This window comes from Heptranchias perlo, chromosome 2, assembly GCF_035084215.1.
Source record: "Heptranchias perlo isolate sHepPer1 chromosome 2, sHepPer1.hap1, whole genome shotgun sequence".
In the NCBI taxonomy this organism is placed as follows: Eukaryota; Metazoa; Chordata; class Chondrichthyes; order Hexanchiformes; family Hexanchidae; genus Heptranchias; species Heptranchias perlo.
In genome coordinates, this window is record NC_090326.1 from 36,093,673 (window position 1) to 36,113,981 (window position 20,309).

The 20,309-nt window shown below is 43.9% G+C and overlaps 1 long non-coding RNA gene across 1 annotated transcript; it reads left to right on the forward strand.

Annotated features, from left to right (window-relative positions):
* The first annotated feature begins 707 nt into the window (after nucleotides 1–707).
* Nucleotides 708–18,743, forward strand: LOC137333309 (uncharacterized). The gene is made up of 4 exons (XR_010965851.1): nucleotides 708–766; nucleotides 12,176–12,354; nucleotides 14,048–14,226; nucleotides 14,966–18,743. It is a non-coding gene; the product is annotated as an uncharacterized lncRNA (long non-coding RNA).
* Nucleotides 18,744–20,309: the final 1,566 nt, after the last annotated feature.

Genomic DNA, 20,309 nt, shown 5'->3' on the forward strand with positions numbered 1-20,309 from the left:
TCTACCCCACTGTGTCATTTGGGATGCAAAAAGTTCATAATTTAGAAAATGTTTGCTCCCAAAGTTTTTATCCAATAGTTAGCCCACCACACAAAATTGGGATTTCCAGTTTCAATGTGCTACATACTAATTTGAATATATATACTTCAAATTCTTTGTAGAGTTATTAAACATACAAGATATTTATTACAATGAATGAATACAATACTACGCATGTGTAAGTATTATGATTGTAATTCAGTATCCATTATGTTCGGATTTGTTTTCCACTCCAACACATTCTGAGTCCCAGTGAACTACAACCTCTGCAATGTTACCAGAGTGGAACAGTAATGTTAATGAGACTTCCTTCTGTATCAATTACAAGCTTACTCTGTATCCTTAATAAAACAATATATCAGTTATCCATGTCTTGTGCTGCGCTGCTTATTATCCTAATCAAAACAATCCTCAACGGTGGACATGGCTCTGTGATTAGATGACATTGGAGAATGGTACTTGCATGGAAACATTAAGAGGCCAATAAAGAAGGCTTTAATGAAGGAAAGGAAGCACTAGATGTGTTGTACATTAATAGCTGTCAGAAAGAGTAATTAAGTTGGTTCAAAAACACATGCTGTGATTTGCAATCTGTCCCAAGTTTCCAATTGCATAGTTTTCATTGCTTGAGTCATTTTTTCATAACAATTTTCTCTTTTGTCCTCTTCAGCTCCTGACATATTCTGAGTGAGGAGGATTGTGAAAGGCTTCAGGAGGACAAAGACTGGTTAGTGGAATGGACAGACAGGTGGCAGATGCAAAGCAATTGAATTTGGAAGGAAAAACAAGACACCTCCAAACTCTCTTTCTCTGCTGCAACTTATTTTTAATGTCTCTTGACTTTGTCAATACTACCAAAGCTCCAACAGAGTTGGAGATGAGAAGTACATGTTCCTCTGAACTTTCCACTCTCGTTGCTCCTCAGCTGTAAATGTGCCACTCTACACACCCTTCCTTCTCCCTGCGCTATCACTGTGTTGAAATCAAGACTCATTCCAGTGCCTCCTCCTCTAACTTATTCTCTCCCTGGACCTCTAAACTATGAAATTTTTCACCTTCCTCAGTCCATCCTTCCTTCTACAATCTTCACATTTTAAAAGCTCAAGCTTCTCATTGCTTAATCACTGCTTCCTGATTTATGTTCTCATTTCTTTTTTCAAATTGGATGGTGTCCTTGACCATGGGCCTTGACTCTTCAATTCAGTTTCTCAAGAAAATTTTAAAAAAAGATTTGTGTATTTGATCTACTGAAAATTTCACCCACGACAACTCATACTTCTTCCTTCATTTTTGGATGAATTCCATCTGGTGCTGCTCCTTCTAAATAGTCCCCTCAATATCTTTAGCAATTTTTTTAATCAATTTTTTGCTTTTGATGTAGATTATCATTTCAGTAGTAATTATTTTCTTTTATATATTTTTCCAACTCTGTCCTTCTCTATTCCATCAAATCTTTGAAACAGTTTGTTTATATTACTTTTACTTTCCTATTTAGATTGAGCCTGTGATAAGGCAGCCCAGAAAAAGACCCATGAAAGCAGCCAGATTGTCACTAAAACCCAACTAGTTTCCTAATATCCTTCAGGGAAAGGAGCCTTCCCTACCTGGTCTGGCCTACAGGTGACTCCAGTCCCACACTGTGTGGTTGACTCCTAGTGCTCTCAGGGCAACTAGGAATGGGCAATAAGTACTGCCTTAGGCAGAGCCACCTGCACCCCAAGAACAAGTAAAAAAAAATGTATCATCTACGCTCGATTTTCCTCCAAGATGGTTGGGGCAGGATTTCTGCCCATTGTCCCAATGGCCCAATGACCACCTGACCAATCTTGCTGGGTCAGGGCTCATTACAATTACAAATGGGGCTCCTGATGGGATCTCTGCCACATAGTGAGAACCAACTACTGCCAGCCAGAGAGAGAAGTGTCCTTGCTGCAGTGCCGGAAAGAGAGGAGCCACATTTAAAGAGGGCCTTGACGATTTTTCTTGAAACTTAATTGAAGGCCTGAGACTGAGCAGAGACTTACACATGGTGAGTGATTGGGGGGCTGAAGAGAGGGAGAGGTGGCCAATATTCCGCTTTCTCCTTCCAATAAGGCTTTCCACCACTGGCCCGGGATGTACCACCATCCCTCTCCTGCTGGTAACTGGGTTTGGTGGCAATTGAGGCAGGAGGGAGGAAAATCAACCGTATTCCTGGGGGTAGTTTCTTGCTGTCATTTAAATGCAGTGAGGCAGAAAAGGGTTGGGTAGCAACGATTCCTCCTGAGGCGGGGGGGAATTAAATTCCCAGCAGTACGTTGAGGGGTGGGGATCTGATGGCAGGCTTCCTAGTTACATTTCCCTTCTTTTTCCATTCTATATTGTCCAATTTTTGTGCAGTAGTTTGGAGGGAAATCCAGATCTCTGCATTTTTATAGATGTAAATTTTTTTGGTTTAGCACTACAGATGCAGAGATTTGCACTATATCAATATCGATACATCTTTGCATCCATAATTATGGACGAGGAGTTCAATGAATGTTTCCACTGACTGGAAATATTTGTATGATTGACAGTTGCATACTTTGTACTAAAATGGCTGATGGACACAAACCACACGTTTTCAAGTTCTGCCGTCTTTTCTTGTTTGTTACTAATTAAGCTTAATGACAAATGCCATAGGTTGGAAATGTGGGTGCAGAGGTCAGCACATGCGATTTGTGGCTGGCATCATTTTCTATTGATAGGACGGAAAATCACATGGGCTGCAAATAGGGGGGCATGCTATCTCCTCATCCGAATTAGAAATTCATGCTCACATTACACAAAGCTCTGTGCTGGGCACCGCTAAATTGTTCATTTTACCCCATAGCTTGTACTGATTTTGTACCGTCCCCAAAAATCCTTATAAGCAAACCATGTTTGGTGTGTTAAGCTCCAGTGTTATTTTACAATTATTTCAACCCCATGACTTTAAATTTACCTTCCCTGTAATCTGGTACATTTATTTTGACGGTGCTTATGCTTATCCATGTCGATTCTAATGATATTATACAAGCTCAGTGTTTCCCTGCCTCTAAATCTTCCATCATCTCAAGGTCAACAGTAAATATTAGATGGCCTCTTCCTACTCCTGCATTAGCTCCATAGACTTATCCTTTTGGAAAGTTCCTTTCTCCGTCCCATTTTAATTTAAAATGCTCACAGCTGTACATGTTAGTGCCCCAGATGCAAAGACATAGGCAGATTGCTTTAGTGGTCAGTAAAAGAAAGAGGAGACCATTCTTGCTGGGTTCTCCCAGATAACCTAAAGCTTGGGTACTACTGCTGCAGAGGGCTGGCTATACGAGATGGAGACCTGTCTAATAATTGAATTCCCAGCTAAATCTATAGAACATGTGGGATAAATAGTTCCTTGTCATACAAAAAAACTGGATACATTGAGTAAAGTTATTAGTGCTTCTGAATCATGTACCAGCTGAATATTATTTGTGAATCTGTTATTTTTAAACCCTTGCCCTTGTAGGGCCAGTGGGAGGGCACCGCATTTGCATGGGGCTGGCAGGCACCCCCTCCCTGCCTGGTGGGCCAGGAAACTGGGGTGGCCACTTACCTGTGGGGTGGTGGGGGTGATCCAAGCCACCCTGACCTTGCCACTGTCTTATCAGCCCCTGAACAAGTTAGTTTAAAAAATTAAATTTGCCTCTTTAGGGGTACAAGCTGCTTGCCAGGCCTGGAGCCCAAATAATGGGGCCCACACTTGTATACTAGCCCCACACGAGGCCATTACACCTCACCTTTTTCAGTGTACCAGCCGTCACTGATGCGCCTTGCTGCCATCCTGGGCCGGGGGTAGCTCCCAGTTTAGGGAGTCCCCGCCCCTGGCCCCACCTCTGGACTATCGTTTGCCTTTTAAGGGGCAGACGGAAGTTCTCCCCTTACAAGGCAAGGAGAAAGTGGCAGAAGCGGCGGAGAGCCAACATTACTGGGTCTCCCCGGTTTCCTTCTCAGTGTTTCGCCAAAGTTATGTGAGAGACCGATTGAACCCTTGTGAAAATTCAGGGCTACTACGTAAATGTAAGTTGTTGTTGTTATTAGTGTTGGTCTAAGTAAGGTGTCCTCTATGAAATGCTACCATGCTATATGTAGAGAAATTTGAGAATAACTCTTCCAAACCTATTTACCAAGACTGTGGCCCATGTTTTGCAGCTAGTCTTCGCAAAGAAGATTTTTTTAGTCTTAGAACCAATAGACTACTCATCTGTTTTGGGAATTAATTTGTCCCTCCACCTGTTTTCACCCTTCGTGGATTTCCTGGGCCACACGTCTCCTATTATTGTGAAGGAGGGTGGGTGTCCTATGACATTCTACTGCCAGCGTGGAGGGAAGTTGTGCACCAGTGCTTTTCCCTCTCACCTCCATTGTCACTTCCGGCCTCTGTTCCGTGCTTGCCCGCTGCAGTGTCACCAATAGGGAACTGAACCTGCATCTCACCATTTCAAAGAGTAGTATATTGGAGCACTGCAGGCACCACCTTTCACTTAATTTTAATAAGGTATCAACAGAATAAAAGATGGTTCGGAGTGTGTTGCAAGCCTGGAGCAAGCTTGGGATAGTTCTTGACTTTGTGCGATACGGTAAAACAGGTGATAGCGATTCGGCAGCCCGTGTTTGCATCTCTCCTTATTTTGATTTCCAAGGTATATTTTAATATTTGCTGCGTTTGCATGGGGTTGGCAGGTGCCACTTGGGCATTTCTTTGGTACCCACCCTCTGCCCTGTGTGCCAGGAAACTGGGGTGACCACCTGCCTGTGGGAGGGGAGATTATCCAAACCTCCCTGACCGTCCCACGATAATGTATTATTTATTTATTCATTGTTTATTTATTAATAAATAATACATTTATTAAGAAATAAATATTTATTAGAAATTAATGATAATAAATAAATAATATTCAGCTGGTACATGATACAGAAGCACTTTGAAAATAAAATTGGTGAAGATAAGTTTAATTTTTCTGGAATCTAATTGCCATTTCAGAAAGGTTTTAATGCTCAGAAAAGTAACATTTTTGTTGTGCTGATTCTGGAGTAGGGTCATTAGTTACAGACTATTACATCAAGTTACATCAAAACTACAGCACAGAAACAGGCCATTCGGCCCAACTGGACTATGCCGTCGTTCATGCTCCACACGAGCCTCCTCCCTCTCTACTTCATCTAACCCTATCAGCATACCCTTCTATTCCTTTCTCCCTCATATGCTTAAATGTATCTATGCTATTTGCCTCAACTACTCCTTGTGGTAGCGAGTTCTGCATTCTTACCACTTTTTAGGTAAAGAAGTTTCTCCTGAATTCCCTATTCGATTTATTAGAGACTATTTTATATTTATGACCTCTAGTTTTAGACTCGTCCACAAATGGAAACATTTTCTCTACGTCTGCTCTATCATTATCTTAAAGACCTCTACCAGGTCACCCCTCAGCCTTCTCTTTTCTAGAGAAGAGTCCCAGCCTGTTCAGCCTTTCTTGATAAGTTTATCCTCAGTTCTGGTATCATCCTTGTAAATCTTTTTTGCACCCTCTCCTATGCCTCTATATCCTTTCTATAGTATGAAGACCAGAACTATGCACAATACTCCAAGTGTGGTATAATCAAGGTTCTATACAAGTTTAACATAACTTCTCTGCTTTTGTTCCTCTATCCCATTCAGATTCTTATTACTCAAGCAGTATTCTTATTCTTCCTACCAAAATGCACCACCTCACACTTACCCATATTGAAATTCATTTGCCAATTACACGCCCATTCTGCAAGTTTATTAATGTCTTCTTGCATTTTGATGCATTCCTCCTTTGTATTAACTACACCCCCCAATTGATCACTTCTTAATTTCCCTTTCATGAGGGATTTTTTTGCAAATGTTTCTTCCTCTTTTCTGTAATTTTATCCCTTTCTCTCATCGATCTAACCAGGCACCTCTTCAGCTGAGAGCACAGGCACATGACCTTCTCTCAGCTGCCAGCTATGCCTCCGTAGCCAGCCACTAGGAGGCAGCAGCATCTGCCAAGGTACAGCTCTCCTCACCAATTTTCCCTCCCTCCTGCTGGAAGCTGCCTCTGCTTCCATTCAGTTCCTTCTTGTTTGACCCGGCTCAGATCAGGAACCAAGTGGAATGGGACTTACATAGGAATAGGGGTAGGCCATTCAGTCCTTCGGGCCTGTTCCGCCATTCAGATAGATCATGGCTGATCTGTAACTTAACTCCGCCTAATCGCCATGCTTCTGTAACTCTTAATACCCTTTCTTGACAAAAATCTATCAATCTCAGTTTTGAAATTTTTAATTGACCTAGCCTCAACAGCTTTTTGAGGGAGAGAGTTCCAGTTTTCCACTAACCTTTGTATGAAGAAGTGTTTCCTGACATCACCCCTCAACAGCCCAGCTCTAATTTTAAGACTTGAGCCTTCCTTCATCCAAACTCCGTGGTGCAAACTGTCTCATTCAGAACTACTGCACCGCCTATGAGATGTCATATTTTAACACCAAAAGCACCATGAATGAGAATGCTACATCAAGTATCTAGTGATCACAGAATAGAAGAAAGGTGCCAAATCTGTGCATGTTATTTCATGAAAAAGCTTCCGCTATCACCATTAAAAGACCTGGGACTGCTGAACAACTCTCAGCCAGGGCTTAGCTTCTTCACTGGGACATGATTAGACATAGTGCATACTCGATAATTAATAATAAATTGTAGACAGCAATAAATCTCCTTAGGTTAGATTATCCCCATCCCCATGTCCACCACACATTCTGTGCTGTTGACAATAAGCTCTTGCTTTGCACAGCTTAGAAACGGCTGCAACTAGCTGAGTTCAGTCTAAAAATCTCTTCCAATAGTTCTTCAGTTACACAGAGGCAGAACTCAAGGCACAAGGCTGTCCCTGATGGCAAGAGACCCAAAACTACAGCCAGGCTGCTTTCATCCTTGAGTGAACTGCGAATGCTCAGTTTGCTTCAGGCTCAATCAGCGGCTTCAGAAAACACACTGATGACAGATATCATCAAACATGATGAAGATCACAGATGTAAGACATAGTTTACAGCAAGACTCCTCCACTTAAAACAAGGGCTGAAATGAACAGGTGACGTGTTGAAGCGCAGCCCAACCCATTCTAATATCACACAACTTAGCACAATTCTGCATTACTGATAATTAACTCTGTTTGAGGTTCCACTGCTTTAACACCTAAACAAACCTTCCCATCACTTCACAGTCAGATCTTTTTGACACAGCTCGCATCGTGTGTGAAAAATAAATGAGTACAAATTCGATTTTTTAAAAGTGAAACAAAATAAAATATTTATTCCTCAAAGAGCAGACTAGTTGAATATGAAGAATCACTTCCAAATTACCAGGGATGAGCTTCATAAATAAATATTGAAGTGAGTAACAATGTTTAATAGTTGTTAGCTATGTTACTTTCTCTTCGGATCCAATCCAACTGCTACCCAAGCCCCTCACTGGTCTCACACTGTAATTACTAGCAGGAAGGGTTTAATTATTTTGCCTGGTCTTCTAACAAGCAAAATACAATCAGTATAATAAGTCGAGCAGTCGAGTTTTTGATCTGAGTCTAACTGGTCATATGGTCACAGATCTCCCAATCTCATTGTACCAGAAATCATTGCTAATTATTCATCTCTCCTTTGAACCGATCTGCGTGGATTTGTAAACTGATCTGTTTGCCTGTAGAAACCACTGTGGCAGCTGTTTGAAATCATGGGGATTAGCTGATTAAGAACAGCCACCCATGTTTCTTCAGATCTCTCTTTTCTCTGGAGATCAATATCAAATGAATTAACTCTGCTCCACAACAATCAGCTGAATGAATCTATCCAACATCAAAGTCAGCCGACTCATCGGAATTGCTTGTTTCTCATTTGGTTTGGTTGGTTTTTGGTCTTTTAAGCGGTACCCACAACTTGCACTCCGAACAGCACCAAGAATTTTAAAAATTGCACTAGATTTCCAGTTACGCACACCTCAGTCCATTTTAGGCAGATTTCATTTTTTTAACTGTAGTAACAAAGAAAAAAGCAGAGCGTAATGATACTCTGTTTTTAATTGACCAGCTTCACAAATTAAATCTGCTAAGTGTTGCAGACGAAGCTGCTGCTGTATCCTGGGGAAATGTAGCAGCAATACATGATTTTCACCACCAGGGGGAGGAGGGGACACCATTGCTTCTCCCACCTGCAGTGCATTCTGGATAGGATGATGTTCCTCTCGTTTATCTGTGCTCTGCAACCTTTGAGAGAACTTTTGGCTCAACCTAGAGTCATGGAATCACAGAATCTTACAGAACAGAAGGAGGCCATTTGGCCCATCGTGCCTGTGCCAGCTCTTTGAAAGCTATCCAATTCGTCCACTTCCCTGCTCTTTCCCCATAGGTCTGCAATTTTTTCCTTTTCAAGTATATATCCAATTCCCTTTTGCACGTTACTATTGAATCTGCTTCCATCACCCTTTCGGGCAATCCATTCCAGATCATAACAATTCGCTGCATAAAAGAATTCTCTTCATCTCCCCTTTGGTTCTTTTGACAATTATCTTAAATCTGCGTCCTCTGGTTATCAACTTTCCTGCTAGTGGAAATTAGCTACCCTGCAAAGTCGTCCTCACTAACATCTAGAGCCAGACACTTCCATCACTATGCCTGGGTGTGTCCTGTCCCACCGGTAGGACAGACCCATCAGAGGTGGCGGTACAGTGATATACAGTCAGGAGGGAGTGGCCCAGGGAGTCCTCAACATTGACTCCGGACCCTATGAAATCTCATGGTATCAGGTCAAACATGGGCAAGGAAACCTCCTTCTGATTACCACCTCCCGTCCTCCCTCAGCTGATGACTCAGTCCTCCTCCATGTTGAGCACCACTTGGAGGAAGCACTGAGGGTAGCAAGGGCACAGAATGCACTCTGGGTGGGGGAACTTCAATGTCCATCACCAAGAGTGGCTCAGTAGCACCACTACTGACTGAGCTGGCTGAGTCCTGAACGATATAGCTGCCAGACTGGGCCTGTGGCGGGTGGTGAGCGAACCAACACGAGGGAAAAATCTACTTGACCTCATCCTCACCAATCTACCTGTCACAAATGCATCTGTCCATGACAGTATTGGTAGGAGTGACCACCGCACAGTCCTTGTGGAGACGAAGCTCCATCTTCACACTGAGGACACCATCCAACATGTTGTGTGGCACTACCACCGTGCTAAATGGGATAGATACAGAACAAATCTAGCAGCTCAAAACTGGGCGTCCATGAGGCGCTGTGGGCCATCAGCAGCAGCAGAATTGTATTCCAGCACAATCTGTAACCTCATGGCCTGGCATATTCCTCACTCTACCATTACCAACAAGCCAGGGGATCAACCCTGGTTCAATGAGGAGTGTAGAAGAACATGCCAAGAACAGCATCAGGTGTACCTAAAAATGAGGTGCCAACCTGGTGAAGCTACAACACAGGACTACATGCATGCTAAACAGCAGAAGCAACATGCTATAGACAGAGCTAAGCGATTCCACAACCAACGGATCAGATCAAAGCTCTGCAGTCCTGCCACACCCAGTCCTGAATGGTGGTGGATAATTAAACAAATAACGGGAGGAGGAGGCTCTGTGAACATCCCCATTCTCAATGATGGCAGAGTCCAGCATGTGAGTGCAAAAGACAAGGCTGAAGCATTTGCAACCATCTTCAGCCAGAAGTGCCGAGTGGATGATCCATCTCGGCCTCCTCCAGCTATCCCCACTAGAAGCCAGTCTTCAGCCAATTCGATTCACTCCATGTGATATCAAGAAACGGCTGAGTGCGCTGGATACAGCAAAGGCTATGGGCCCCGACAGCATCCCGACTGTAGTGCTGAAGACTTGTGCTCCAGAACTAGCCGCGCCTCTAGCCAAACGGTTCCAGTACAGCTACAACACTGGCATCTATCCAACAATGTGGAAAATTGCCCAGGTATGTCCTGTCCACAAAAAGCAGGACAAATCCAATCCGGCCAATTATTGCCCCTTCAGCCTACTCTCAATCATCAGCAAAGTGATGGAAGGTGTCGTCGACAGTGCTATCAAGCGGCACTTACTCACCAATAACCTGCTCACCGAAGCTCAGTTTGGGTTCCACCAGGACCACTCAGCTCCAGACCTCATTGCAGCCTTGGTCCAAACATGGACAAAAGTGCTGAATTCCAGAGATGAGGTGAGAGTGACTGCCCTTGACATCAAGGCAGCATTTGGCCGAGTGTGGCGCCAAGGAGCCCTAGTAAAATTGAAGTCAATGGGAATCAGGAGGAAAACTCTCCAGTGGCTGGAGTCATACTTAGCATAAAGGAAGACGGTAGTGGTTGTTGGAGGCCAATCATCTCAGCTCCAGGACATTGCTGCAGGAGTTCCTCAGGGCAGTGTCCTAGGCCTAACCATCTTCAGCTGCTTCATCAATGACCTTCCATCATAAGGTCAGAAATGGGGATTTTTGCTTGATTGGCACCCCATCCACCACCCTAAATATTCACTCCCTTCACAATCGGCGTACCATGGCTACAGTGTGTCCCATCTACAGGATGCACTGCAGCAACTCGCCAAGGCTTCTTCGACAGCACCTCCCAAACCCATGACCTCTACCACCTAGAAGGACAAGGGCAGCAGGCACATGGGAACAACACCACCTGCATGTTCCCCTCCAAGTCACACACCATCCAGACTTGGAAATATATCGCCGTTCCTTCATCGTCGCTGGGTCAAAATCCTGGAACTCCCTACCTAACAGCACTGTGGGAGAACCTTCACCACATGGACTACTGCGGTTCAAGAAGGCGGCTCACCACCACCTCCTCAAGAGCAATTAGGAATGGGCAATAAATGCTGGCCATGCCAGCAACGCCCACATCCCATGAACAATTTTTTTTTTAAAAGTCCAGATCATTAATATATATCAAAAAGAGCAGTGGTCCTAATACCCCTGGGGAATACCACTGTATACTTCCCTCCAGTCTGAAAAACAACCCTACCTCACTACTCTCTGCTTTCTGTCCTGGAGCTAATTTTGTATCCACGCTGCCACTGTCCCTTTAATCCCCTGGGCTTTAATTTTTCTAACAAGTCTATTATATGTCACTTTATCATACGCCTTTTGAAATTCCCTATACACAACATCAACTGCACTACCCTTTCTGTTATTTCATAGAAGAACTCAATCAAACCTATTCATTCTTTTTATGAACTGAAGTTGTATAGAAAGTAAATAGATACAGGATTTTCTCCAGTCATACTGATGAATGTCACCATACCATGCTGAAAGGGAAGCAATAGTATCTCTGGTGATGAGAAAAAAATATTAAGTGTTTTGATGGAGTGAATAGGGAAAGACTATTTCCTATGATTGGGAAGTGAGCGATGAGGGGTCATCTATTTAAAATTGTTACTAAAAGCGTAATGAAAGAGGTTAGGAGAAATTTCTCTATACTGAGTGTTGTTGGAGCATGGAACACTTTGCCACAGGGAGTGGCTGATGCAGAGGCCATTGCATCTTTTAGGGGAAATTGGATAAATATTTAAAGCAGGGGATGATACAGGGCTATGGGGAGAGTGTGGGCTAGTGGGATTCGTTTGGAGGTCAAATGGCCTCCTTCTGTGCTGTAAACTTCTATGGTTTTATAGTACTTTGGGGTCTTTGGCCTGCCCCAAGGACCTTCATGGACCCTCTGATTGACAGGGGTTCTGAAGCAGACTATGCACCATGTTTTATGGGCATCTCTGCCACCTTGGCCTCCTGGCAGCAGAAAATAGGGCAGGAGGCCAGAAACGCCCCCAACTTCCTCTGAATGGCTCCACTGGGCCTGCAACAACTGCAGGTGCAGGCCAAGCTCCCTGCTCCCCCAACAAAATCCCCGGCAACGTCAAAGAGGTGGAGACCCAACGAACCAGGTCCCCATTCCTTTATCTTGACTTCTGCACCCAGGGAACTGGACATTTCCTGGGGGTAAGGATGAGGAAAATCAGCCTCAAATCTGAAGAGTGTAGCAGGCGACACACTTGAGTACTTTTCTGCTTTTGGTTTTTGCAACATTAATTTCCCTATTTTTCAGGTATGTTAATGCTAATGTTCTTCCATGTCAAAGGAGATATGGCCTATGAGGACACCTATGGCAAGTTGTTCATACTGTCAGGGGCCGATAATGTGACCTTCGGCATCCATAGCGCTGTTGCACATTGACTTCTGTCTCCCCACATATGGAGCACCCGGTGGGCCCAGCCTGGATAATGAGTAAGTGCCTGTATATAAATGGACATAGCAAGGGAGGTTCCTTCCCTTCAGTTGGGTCTTTTCTCTTAAAAGTATATTGTTACTTTTGGTATATAATTTACTTCCTCTGTAGCTGGACAAAAGAAAGTAGGGAAATTTCCTGGAGCCTTCCTGATGGCTTCTTAAAGCTTTAATGCATCTGCTGCCTGTGCATGGTTTGTTCATTCAACCATGTGCTCAACTGTGAGGAACTAGGGATATCCATTCCTTTGTACAGATTCTGGAGGAGGAGGAGGATAAGAGGATGAGGCCCTGCATTAGGACTTGTCCATACACCCCTACCCACGTGTACAGGACCAAACTCTCGTACGTGAAGACACCTGCAAGTGGAGACTAAGGCCTGAAATTCCGATGCCCGCCGTCTGCTGCTGGAAGTGTGGGGTTGCGGGACTTAAGTTCGCTCTCACGCACAGGTGCTGACCACGTCAGAAATCCCAGGGTCAGCTGATTAGCGTAATGCTGGGTGGGATGTACTGGCGAATCCCACCAGCAAAAGGCCTGAAACACCTTAGGAGGTCCAGAAAACTTATGAGGGTGTGGAGGAAGGTGGTGTGTTTTTTTTATTTCAAGGCAGCCTGCAATTAAAGGGTAACGGTAGGTAACAGGCAATGGCAACAGCAAGCAAGAGGAAAAGGAGAGCAATTTTAGTGAGAGTGATTTGGAGCATCTTTTAAGTGAGGTATGGCAGAGGAGGGGTTCCATTTTTGGGGTTAGAGGTAAAAAGCCTGCAGACTGTGTTGCAGGAGCTATTTGGAAGGAAGTGGGCTTGGCAGTAAATGGGACATCTCTAACGAGCTGCACTCCTCTGCATGCCACAAAAGGTTCAATAGACTGACAAGGGCGGCAAGGGTAGGTGCCTTGCAACTATGGGTCAAGACTAATTAGTACCATAGAACCGCAAAGTCAAGTGAACATTGCATGCCGTAAGTGCTCCACAATTACCCTGTGGGGTGTTCCAGTGATCAAGGAATTAACAGCTGCAGCTACTCTGTCACTTGGATCCCTCAAATCACCTTCACAATTTCTCTATACTGAGTGTTGTTGGAGCATGGAACACTTTGCCACAGGGAGTGGCTGATGCAGAGGCCATTGCATCTTTTAGGGGAAATTGGATAAATATTTAAAGCAGGGGATGATACAGGGCTATGGGGAGAGTGTGGGCTAGTGGGATTCGTTTGGAGGTCAAATGGCCTCCTTCTGTGCTGTAAACTTCTATGGTTTTATAGTACTTTGGGGTCTTTGGCCTGCCCCAAGGACCTTCATGGACCCTCTGATTGACAGGGGTTCTGAAGCAGACTATGCACCATGTTTTATGGGCATCTCTGCCACCTTGGCCTCCTGGCAGCAGAAAATAGGGCAGGAGGCCAGAAACGCCCCCAACTTCCTCTGAATGGCTCCACTGGGCCTGCAACAACTGCAGGTGCAGGCCAAACTCCCTGCTCCCCCAACAAAATCCCCGGCAACGTCAAAGAGGTGGAGACCCAACGAACCAGGTCCCCGTTCCTTTATCTTGACTTCTGCACCCAGGGAACTGGACATTTCCTGGGGGTAAGGATGAGGAAAATCAGCCTCAAATCTGAAGAGTGTAGTAGGCGACACACTTGAGTACTTTTCTGCTTTTGGTTTTTGCAACATTAATTTCCCTATTTTTCAGGTATGTTAATGCTAATGTTCTTCCATGTCAAAGGAGATATGGCCTATGAGGACACCTATGGCAAGTTGTTCATACTGTCAGGGGCCGATAATGTGACCTTCGGCATCCATAGCGCTGTTGCACATTGACTTCTGTCTCCCCACATATGGAGCACCCGGTGGGCCCAGCCTGGATAATGAGTAAGTGCCTGTATATAAATGGACATAGCAAGGGAGGTTCCTTCCCTTCAGTTGGGTCTTTTCTCTTAAAAGTAACGAGCTGCACTCCTCTGCATGCCACAAAAGGTTCAATAGACTGACAAGGGCGGCAAGGGTAGGTGCCTTGCAACTATGGGTCAAGACTAATTAGTACCATAGAACCGCAAAGTCAAGTGAACATTGCATGCCGTAAGTGCTCCACAATTACCCTGTGGGGTGTTCCAGTGATCAAGGAATTAACAGCTGCAGCTACTCTGTCACTTGGATCCCTCAAATCACCTTCACAGAACTGTCTGTCTCTCTACATGTTGCCTTTCATGTCAGAGTTCTCATACAACTGCCAATCTTTCATTTCAAGAGGTGAAAGATGACCAAAATTGAAAAGGAAGGGTAGGTGAACGTTAAGCACCAGTAAAACTAATTCCCTCTTCATGCAGGAGAAAATGACTCATAATGCACAGGAATATCAGGCAACAGGTTGAGGAACTGCTGACACCCATGTGTGGAGGTACTGGGCACGAACTCCTCTGAAGCAGTAGGGGATGGAGAATTTGGAGGTCGTACAGCTGTAATGGGTTTGTTCAGAGCAGATTAATGAGTTGCAATTGAAACCAACTTCATGTGCATCTGTTCATGTTATTATTATTGTGTGAAGACCCCAAAAGGAGTGGAAAAGCAAATGGATGCAATAGCCTGAATGTGATTCTTCTTATTTCCATAGGAGCAACAAGAGGTCAAGCACTGCAAAAAGGCCCAGAGAATGAACCACTTGGAGCCTCAACATCGGGTACCACAAGAAATTCCCCCATGCCATCATTCACCCTATTGCTAGCACGTATCGGCCCAGAGAGAGACACTCGGGTTGAATTGGATAGTGTAGATGAGGAGTTGTCGCTCATTGAATCACAGAACGCAAGGAAGCCAGAGGAAGTAGGGGTAGAAGAGGAACCTGAAGTTTCTGAGTGCAGCCTCGGGATAAGTCAGTCCCTGACTCTCAAGCTTGTGGATCATCATCTCGGGCCCAGTAATGAAGTAAAAGATGCTAGGAGAGCATCACACACATTTGGAGGCTCTGTGTTTCATCTCACATGATATGTGGCGCACGGCTACGGTTGTGACTGAGTCCAATTTCGTCCTCTGTGGTACCATCAGAGAGGAATACTTGTCAATCCTGTGCATCTTGGAGCAAGTGGCAGTTACCAGAACATCTGTATCCATTCCCTGTAATAAGGTGGGGTGGCCGCCTGGCCCCTGAGTGTCACCAGCATGGAAACATTTACTAATGGCTTACAAGTCTTGGGAGACCAAATGGAGATATCAATGAGAATTCGATTCCAATTTCTCCAGAGCAGCAACTTGGACAGCTTGTAGGATATTGGGCACACTCTCACTCAGGGGCTTAGGTGATCTTAGTGATGCCATTAGGTCTGTTCTCCCACAGATCCCAGTGTCCAGTGACCAGTGACCCTACTTTCAAGGGGATAGCAGGAGACTGCTCGGAGGAGCTAACTTTCCCTCTTCACAGCAGTGCAAGAGAGCTCTCTAGACTGTTCACTCAGACCCCTTCACAAGTGGGAGTAATTGTGCAGACACAGGCTGCGGAGGAACCAAATCCAGAAATGCAGCCTGCCGCAGGCCCATCTCAGGACTCAGCAGCCCTGCAAAGAGAGCCACCTATGTCCAACAAGGCCACATACTGGACATGCTGACTCCATCCCTGAATTCTCAACTTGTGCACCCATCATGTGAAGCTCTGCATTATGAGCACGAGCTTGTCAAGGTTACCCCCACAACAAAAGAAGTATGTTGTCAAAGTGGATGAAAAATTGACAGGAGAAATTTGGATCTTGGCCTATGCCTTGTGAATCATTTTGGGTTACAGTGACTCACTTATAGTAACAGGGATGCACCCTTCTGAAAAAATACTTGTGTCATGTTACACTTATGAGTCAAGAGAATGATAACAGTGAAGAGCTCAATTGACTTAGATTATAAACAGAAATATCTATTGCAGAGGGTACTATCCTATCTTTTGTGATCTGCAATTATAGCTTTCATGAAAAGATATTTAATATCCCAGTTAATTTATCAGACATCACTTTTTCTTCTGATCAAATGATATGCAGGTGTCAGTAAAACAATCAACAACATGGAGCCAAGTTAAGGGAGGCTCAAATCACAGGTGGTCATTTTCTGTTGTAAATTTGCAAATGTTCCAGATTTACAACTGGTTTGTCTACATAACAACAGTGGTTGCACTTCAAGAGTAATTGATTAGTTGTGAACTTCTTTGGGGCAACATGAAGATGCGATAAGGTGCTAAAGGGTTGATTTTGCGTTCCCACGCTTCCAGCGGAGTTCCCAAAGATTGCAGGATAGAAAATCGCAGGTTCACAGCTTGTGGGGGTAATTTTCACCACCTTTGTTTGGGCGGAAAATTGACAGAGCGGATTGATTGTGGAAGCCACCAGTGATTTTATTCTTGTGTCGGAACCCCTTGCTGTTTTGATGTGTTTTAGTCATATTTGATGATAAATCACCTTCAGCATGACGATGTCAATCTTAAAATTTATGACTCTCAATTGGCCGTAATAGCTGTTACATTTCAAGAGTTTTGACTACCTTTCCCACAGAAGGGGTTTGAGCGATGCAGCAGATCACATGGCTGTAGTCACCAGAATGATACCGGGGGTAAAATTATGAGGCCAAGTTGCATAAACAAGGCTTATATTCCCTTGAGTAAAGAACATTAAGGGGTGATCTAATTGCATTGTTTAAGATGATTAAATGATTTGATAGGGTAGATGGAAAGAAACTACTTCCTCTGGTGAGGGGAGCCCAAAACAAGGGGGCATAACCTTAAAATTAGAGCTAGGCCATTCAGGGATGATGTCAGGAAACTCCCTTCCTAACAGCACAGTGGGAGAACCGTCACCACACGGACTGCAGCGGTTCAAGAAGGCGGCTCACCACCACCTTCTCAAGGGCAATTAGGGATGGGCAATAAATGCCGGCCTCACCAGCGACGCCCACATCCCATGAACGAATAAAAAAATACACTTCTTCACACAACGGGCAGTGGAAATCTGGAACTCTCTTCCCCCAAAAAGCTGTTGAGACAAGATCAATTGAAAATGTAAAAACTGAGATTGATATATTTTTGTTAGGCAAGGGTATTTAGGCTTCAGAACCAAGGCAGGTAGATGGAGTTAAGATGCAGATCAGCCATGATCTAATTGAATGATGGAACAGGCTCAAGGGGCTGAATGGCCTACTCCTGGTCCTATAGTTCGTAGTTAGCTGCTCTGTCGTTTCCTGAGCTTGAGTGAAAGTTTGTATTCTAGCAACCATCTTCTTTAAGGATTTTCCTGTTCTGCTGGTCTCTTGTAAGCTTATTCATTTACCGTGGATTTTTTGTGATCAATATTTGGTTGCTTTTCTATTAACATAAATATTTCATACAAGTTCCAATTAAAGAAAAAAAAAAGACAACTCCCTCAAAAAACATAAAGAAGAGAACCTTTGCACTTCTGGGAGTTCCCTTTTGCATACAGTTCACCTTTAAGGGATGATTCCATAATCTGTTGTGTTCAGCGGGAAGCAGTGCTCACAGGGAGTGCGTTTTGGGAAAGCCCAAGACTTTCCATGATTTCCCGAGACGGGTTATTTGTGGGCACTGGTCCCTGCCAAGAGAACCAGATCACGGGATTACCCCATAATCCTTTTAGGACTTAGCTACATGGAGGTGTAGTAAACAGCACATTAGAAGACAGGAAGGAACTGGTGACAAACAGTTTTGAATGTTTGTGGCTGTTTTCCCTACACATTACATGGGATTATAGAAAGGTTTTGTTGTGGTAGCACAATGGGATTTCCGAGCTGCACTCTCTGTGAGTGCTACTCTCACTGGGAGCGTCAGATGATGGAATCACAATAAATGGTCGGAACTGATGCTGGGCAGGACTTCTGCTCAAGTATCATTGAATCTTTCATTTTAGCTAAGAGTTTTTATTTGCACTTGCGAGAGCAAAATGCTTAAAGGGGCAGCTGGAAATTCGAGCTGGAGTTCAAGTGCGGACTGAGCTAAATTGTGAACATCAGATTTCTTGGCCCCGCTTCATGTTGGCTTCACCATTCCCTCTGGTCACAAATTTTAGTCCAATAGGCCAGATGGGTCAATTATAATCTGAATTTTCCCAATTGCACCTAAAAACTTCCCTTTAATTCTCCAATTCATTCCAGAATTTTCTGCAGTATTGTGTCACATTTCAAAGCATTGTGTAATGGTTTTGATGAATGTTACTTTTTCCATCACAATAACAGTAAGAATCACAACAGATTGTTAAATGGATTTTATAATAGACAGACCTGGTCTCCATCAGGGTTTCTAAGTTACTGGGCAAGTTGATTAACTTTTACTATTTGCCATTCCAGAACTTTATCATCAGTTGATTGACATCCTCTGAACTTAAGACTCGAGATAACACTGATAAATGAGGGCAGGGTACAATAAAATAAAATAAACTATACCTGACCTTGTCCGTGTTAATTAAACAATGGCGTAATTTTGAAATCAGCAATCTAGACTAGTACTGCAGGACAACCAAGCTGAGTAATCCAACCTGACCTTAGCAGTTATATCAGTAGGCCCCGGGATATGTGTGTGTGTGATAAACAAAATTACCAAATTGCCTCAGCAAGAACCATGGCTGCTAAATGATTGTCAGACTCACAGATTCATTTAGCAGCTATTTTAGTGCTTAACTGCAATAAACAGCATACACTGAATTGCAAGAGGAAACTGGAGGCAAGCAGCAGCTAGGAATGTTTGTGACTGTCTTCTCCACACATTGCATGGGGTCATAGAAAGGTTTTGTTATGAAAGCATGCCTCCCCATATCTCAACCTGCCATGGTCAGCATTGACTAAGCCACAGGCCATTGTGGACTGAGCTGACGGGCTCTGTCACACCCTTGTGCTAACACTTCCCAATGCTGGGTGTGATGAGTTATGTCAGGGTCACATCCAGGCCACTCAGTGCAGTTTCTCATCACCCAAACTAAACTGTCACAGCGCATGCTGGCTGAAAAATGGTTCAGGACAGCTAGTGGTAGCACATGACAGCTTCTACTCCCAAACAGAATAGGATCGAATTAAAGCAAAGGAGTTCAGATTAGGAAAGGGGGGAATAGTTGTGAGTTTTAGTGAAGTGTTTTATACATATCCTGATGTATGTTCTGTGCATAGTTTGCTCTGCACTTTTGATTCCAAGTAATTGAAAAGTGATGCAGCAGATCGCATGGCTGTAGTCAAACCTCAAAGGATTTTCACCTTAACAGCAAGCACATTCAAACTAATCTCATATTTGGTGACTGAGGGGTCGAAATCAACAAAGCACAGGAACAGAAACAGCACTTCTGTTAATTTAGAAATACCTTTCCATTAATAAAGACTTTTTCATGGAATCATAGAAACAGCACAGAAGGATGCCATTCGGCCCATCGTGCCTGTGCCGGCTCTTTGAAAAAGCTATCCAATTAGTCCTACTCCCCTGCTGTTTCCCCATCACTATGCAAATTTTTCCTTTTCAAGTATTTATCCAATTCCTCTTTGAAAGTTACTATTGAATCTGCTTCCACCGCCCTTTCAGGCAATGCGGATCATAACAACTTTTGGTACAACTATTTAATTTTCAAAATCACAATGATTTGTGTGTATAGAATTCCTACTAGTATCACTTAAACAGAGAACTGAAAAACATTGGGATAAATTTTGGTGTTGAGTCCTCCAAGTACAGAATTTTGTGTGTTGAGAGCACAATTTGGGAATTTGAGGTTGTTGCTAAATTCCTGATTTGCATTCCTGACATGTGAAGCTCTGGGTCAGGAGCACAAATGATGAAAACTTACCCTGTTGCTCCTTGAATTTTATACCCAAAATATCTGCATCAATCATCAAGCTTCCTTACTGACATCTCTGCTGTGTCCACAATCTGCTCTGCAGCGAGTGACTCCTCATCCCTGCTGACTGTAACATGAAGTCACCCTTCCCCATCTCTGCTGACT